This window comes from Uranotaenia lowii, chromosome 2 (genome assembly GCF_029784155.1).
Source record: "Uranotaenia lowii strain MFRU-FL chromosome 2, ASM2978415v1, whole genome shotgun sequence".
NCBI classification, from domain to species: domain Eukaryota; kingdom Metazoa; phylum Arthropoda; class Insecta; order Diptera; family Culicidae; genus Uranotaenia; species Uranotaenia lowii.
In genome coordinates this window covers 156,602,435-156,608,434 of record NC_073692.1, presented here as the reverse complement: position 1 = coordinate 156,608,434, position 6,000 = coordinate 156,602,435, and positions in this window count along the sequence as shown.

The following is a 6,000-nucleotide window of genomic DNA, read 5'->3' as shown; positions in this document are numbered from 1 at the left end:
ACTGGGGCAACATGCAACAATTTTCAACTTCAATGGCTTCTAAAAAACTTATGTTCACAATTAATCCTACCCTTAATGCATCAAAAGTTTTAAGGATGCTGGGGTATCAAATTGGCGTAGTTAGAAAAATTATAGGTGTCTTCAGTTTTTTTTAATTTTCTAAAAACATGCGATTTTCACCCTCCTTAGAAAATGGGGTAACATGCAACAAACTTTGTTTTTAATGAAAAATCTTATGAACACGTACGAAAATTTATAGTTTTTAATATATTAGCGATGCCTAAAAGATCATTACGCATGACAACACCAATTGCAGTAGTTTTTGGGTCTGTAATAACTAATTTTCAGATTTTTTCTGAAAATGAAGATGCTGCATACATTTAGGGGTTAAATAATACTACGAAAAATTCTAAAAGCTGAAATCATTAAAATAAATGTTTGTATGAATGAAATTCCAATGTTTACAAACGCGTGATGCAAAACATTCATATTCCAACACATGGAAACGAGATTTACAAGGTATTTCTTTGATTTGCATTTTGTTGCATTTAACCCCAGACACCTAACGGAATTTTAAAAATATTTATTTAAAAAAATTGGGTGATTGTTCGAAAAATATTTTTACACCAACAATGTTGGTATAACATGAGGAAACCAGTAAAAAGTTTGCAGGTAATATTATCAAGCCGATCCGTCATACTGGGTAAAGTTTTTTTCGGCATAAAAAAATGTTAAAATTTGTACATTTATTGCTCGATTTTTCAAATTTCACATAAAAATAAAAAACTTAAGAAAACTAGCTTAAGATTTGAGAAATTATGTCATCATCATTTTGTGATCATTAAAAGATAACTTTATTACAATACATTAAATAAAAAATTGATTTAATGTAGTGTTATATAAATGTTGCATCGAACCCCGCTGTTGCATGATGCCCCGTTTGACGGTATAGATTGGAAAAAGTATGCATCAGGTGTCATTGAAGCCATCGACTCAACGGATGAACTGCCTCCGGAGGCAGAGTACAGCTTTATGTTCGGGACAATTGTGGACTGTGCAATCGGGGCACAGGTCAGACGGAATGACAATCCGACGATACAGAAACGGCCTCCCACTCCATGGTGGGATGGAGACTGCTCACGCGCACGAGGAGAAAAATGCAAGGCGTTTGTTGAGTTTCGCAGAACTGGATTGCCAGAGAAGTTCCAACGTCGTCCTTGGAACGCAAGTTCAAGAACTTGATCAGGGGCAAGAAACGTGGGTACTGGCGGCGATTCGTGGATGGGTTATCTCGAGATACGTCTCTGCACACGCTTTGGAAAACAGCTCGAAACATGCGAAATCATACACCTTTGAACGAAAGTGAGGAAAGCTCGAGTCGTTGGCTGACACAGTTCGCGAAAAAGGTCTGTCCAGACGCAGTACCAGCTCAGAAAAACTATCGGGATACAGAGAATAGTTTCGAAACGGAGGATCAATTCTCGATGGTCGAACTTTCACTTGCGCTCTGGTCATGTAACAATTCAGCTCCCGGACTGGACAGAATCAAATTCAACTTGTTGAAGAATCTGCCAGATACCGCTAAGAAACGCTTGTTGAATTTATTCAATAAGAGTTTAGAGAGGAACATTGTGCCGCATGAATGGAGACAGGTGAAAGTTATCGCCATTCAAAAATCGGGAATACCAGTTTCTGATTACAATTCGTATAGGCCGATCGCAATGCTCTCGTGTCTCCGGAAATTGCTCGAAAAAATGATTCTCTTTCGGCTGGATAAATGAGTTGAATCAAACAATCTCTTGTCAAGTACTCAATTTGGATTCCGCAGAGGAAAGGGTACGAACGACTGTCTAGCATTACTTTCATCAGACATTCAATTGGCGTTTGCCCAAAAAGTGCAGATGGGGGCAGTATTTATGGACATCAAAGGGGCATTCGATTCGGTGTCCATAGAAGTGCTATCTAGTAATCTTAACTCTTGCGGACCAGGCTTCGGACTCTTTTCAGAGCCCAACAAGAGCGGTGCAAAAATCAGCTCCGCTCTTTGAATTTAGTTTTGAGCGGAGCTAGAGCGGTCGATAGGAGCGGAGTGACCATACACACAGGGAGCGTTTTTCGTCACTCACAAAACACTCAAAATTGAAATGAGCGCTCTATAAGAGCGTCACCTAAAGAGTACTCCTAATGTGTACACAATGTGCGTCCAAGTAATTAATTGATGGTGCTGTTCGCTTTGGTTCGTATCCAGCTGTTTTTTTTTGGAAGATGAATCAAAAAGATAATAACATCAAGCCGGAATAGATGAGAACAATATATTCTAATATACTTTGGTTCAATATAAGTCTCTATCAAACAACAAACCAAACAAGTCACGCTTAGAACCGATCCGAAAGTTCTTTACCGGGTGAAACTAAATTGCTCCCCCACGGTGGTAAAGGTAGCATAAGTCATCTGCAGTATAGTGGTGCTGATTGAACATTGAAAGTTAATTTTGCAGTCCGCTAGCTAGTGTCGAGGGTGTTATCAACAAGATTTTTTTTTGGATTTAGATTGTTTTGAATTCGTGAAATAAAATCAATACCTACTAGCCTATACTAGCAAAGAATGTTCCTAAATGTTTGTCAGAAACAAGTCTTTTTCATGGAGTTCTATGTGACTAACAATTGTTACAGGCTACAATTTTGACCAAAGCATGCGTTTTTGAAAAACGTTGTTTTTAACAAAATTTAAAATAATAACATATCGTCAACTGGGGCAACATGCAACACTTTCAACTAAAATGGCTTCTAAATAACCCACGTCCACAGATAATCATAACCTTTATACATCTAAAATTTTAAGGTTGATGGGATATCAAATTGGCGCAGTCAGAAAAATTATTGGTTTTTTCAGTTATTCTTAATTTTCAAAATACATTTGATTTTCACTATACTAAGAAAAACTGATAACATGCAACAAACTTAGTTTTAAATGAAAAATCTAATGAAAAAGTATATAAATGTATTGTTTTTGATAAATTTTTGATGCCATAAAAACCATTACGCATAAAAATACCAATTTCAGTAAATTTAGGATCTGTTGAAACTGATTTTTGAATATTTTTGTGAACATAAGGATGCTGCATACATTTAGGGGTAAAAAATACTAAAAAAATACTACAGAAAAATTAAACCAGAAAAAAAGTTTGTAGGTGCTATCATTAAGCCAATCCGTCATATTGGGGAAAGTATTTTACGGCATCGAAAAATGTTAAAATTTTTACATCTATTGCTCGATTTTTTAATTATTTTTAATTTTTTTTTAATTTTTTTAAATTTTGAATGAAAATGAAAAACTTTAAAATACTAACTTAAGATGTGAGTAATTATTTCATCATCATTTTGTAGGCATTAAAAGACAACTTGATTGCATTATATAATATTAAAAATAAAACAGGGCTGTAGTAATCAAATGTTGCATTTAACCCCGCTGTTACATGATGCCCTGTTTGACGGTACTTGAACTCAAAGAGGAAGTATTTTGTGACTAAAATTCACGCAAAGCTAGATATTTGGTCTACTAACACCCGGATAAACGAAAAATTAGTGGGAAAAGGAAACGTAAAGTGATCAATGATTGTGGAAGGACCGCAGTTCAAGATTTTTTTTTGCCAAAAATTGACTTTGTGGGACTTTTTCGGTTTTCTGAAACATAGTTTAATATGCATTATGAAAATTCAAATGATTAACATGTGATTTTCAGCGAGTTGTGAAATTCTTAAATATTCTATATAAATCCCTTAGAGATCTAAAAAAATGGCAGTGCCAGATGTTTTATACAATTTCTAAGTCAAGTGACATCAAACAGTCATCAAAATGTACGTACAAGTTTTTTTTTAAATTTTATAATGAAATTTTCCCCATTCATCTATTGTCATAATAATGTAGATATATGTATTGAGTAACTGTAAACGATTACTTTACATTACATAAATTTCATTAAACCATTGGAATTTGAATCTCGGCACCAAGCGCGCTTTGCTTTCAAAGCGCTGCCTTAAGAATTACATTAATGAGCGTCTTTTTTTGCTATGCAGATGATGGGAAGGACGGTTTCCTAAAAACACACTTAATTTCCCTAAGAGCACGCTCTAAGAGCTACACTGACGGAGCACACATCACTCATGTAAGTGAGTGTCGAACATTTATTTTCCGGGAAGCATGAGCAGAGTGTGTGCGGTTTAGCGCTCACAAGAGCGTGGGTTCCACTCCTCTTTGTGAAGCTTTGCTCTTGTACTTATGAGTGACACCTCAAGAGTCGTCCAAAGCCTGTTGCGGACTTTCACCAATATTGAATAATTTTCTTTATAACCTGTTGCCTGAAAAAATCATGCATTTTAGTCATGGAGAAACCAAAGTTGAACGAATTAGTTACATGGGTCTACCCCAAGGCTCATGTTTAAGCCCCCTGCTATACAACTTTTATGTCCGAGAGATCGATGCTTGTATGGCACAAAATTGCACGCTAATACAGCTTGCGGATGACTGTGTTGTTCATATCACAGGTAAAAAAGGCACTCAAATTAAACCTCCGTTACAAGAAACTCTAAATAACTTATCAAATTGGGCCAGGAATCTAGGCATTGAGTTTTCGCCAAGTAAAACCGAGTTAGTAGTTTTTTCAAGGAAGCATTCCCCTCCTCAAATAGAGCTCCTTATGATGGGTAGAACTCTAACTCAATCTCTTAGTTTTAGAAATTTGGGTGTCTGGTTCGACTCTAAATGCCTCTGGGGAAAACATATTAGGTACTTGACTCAAAAATGCCAAAAGAGAATCAATTTTCTTCGAACGATTACTGGAACCTGGTGGGGTGCTCATCCACAGGAGCTCATCAGGTTATATCAAACAACGATACTATCGGTCATAGAATACGGAAGCTTTTGCTTTGGGTCCGCCGCGCAAACCCACTTGATTAAACTAGAACGAATACAGTATCGCTGTTTGCGTATTGCCATGGGTTGTATGCAATCGACACATACGATGAGTCTCGAAGTACTGGCGGGAGTAATGCCGTTGAAAAATCGGTTTTTCGATTTATCCCTACGTTTCCTAATTCGAAGTGTTACTATGAATCCTTTGGTGATAGAAAATTTGGAAAGGCTTATGAATATTAATTCGCAAGTAAAATATGTAAACAATTATCTTACTTTTAGTCAATTAGAAATAAATCCTTCTTTATTAAATTCGGACACAAGTCACTTTTACCCGATTATCAGTTCCTTGATAAAATTCGATCTATCCATGACCGCTGACATCCGTGGAATTCCAGATCACGTCCGACCCAACGTCATTCCTTCAATCCTTGCATCAAAAGTACGTGAAATTGACCCTACAAAAATGTTCTTTACTGATGGTTCTAGAATCGACAGCGCGACTGGTTTCGCAGTGTATAATGAGCGCTTTGAAGCTTCGTTCAAGCTTCAAGAGCCATGCTCCGTTTACGTTGCCGAACTGGCCGCAATTTATTGTACCTTGGAACACATTCGCACACTGCCCGTAGACCACTATTTTATCTTTTCGGATAGTCTCAGCTCCGTTTAGGCGATTCGATCGATGAAACTGATGAAGCGCTCTTCCCATTTTTTGCTGGAAATTTCAGGGATATTGGGCGCTTTGATCGAAAATTCGTACAGGATTACCTTAGCTAGTCTCATTGTCTTATTCAAGGCAATGAGAATGCGGACTCATTGCCTAAGGTGGGCGCGTTACAAGGTGAAATCTTTGAGAGGATAATCACTTACAATGAATATTTTTCAATACCTCGCACTTTAGCGATTAACGCTTGGCAGTCTAGCTGGGACAATGGCACAATGGGACGTTGGCTCTATACGATTATCCCTAAGGTTCCGACGAAGGCATGGTTTAAGCATTTTAACATGAGTCGCGATTTAATTCGCGTGGTTTCTCGGCTCATGTTAAATCACTGCCGGCTTGACGCGCATTCGTTTCGTATACAACTAG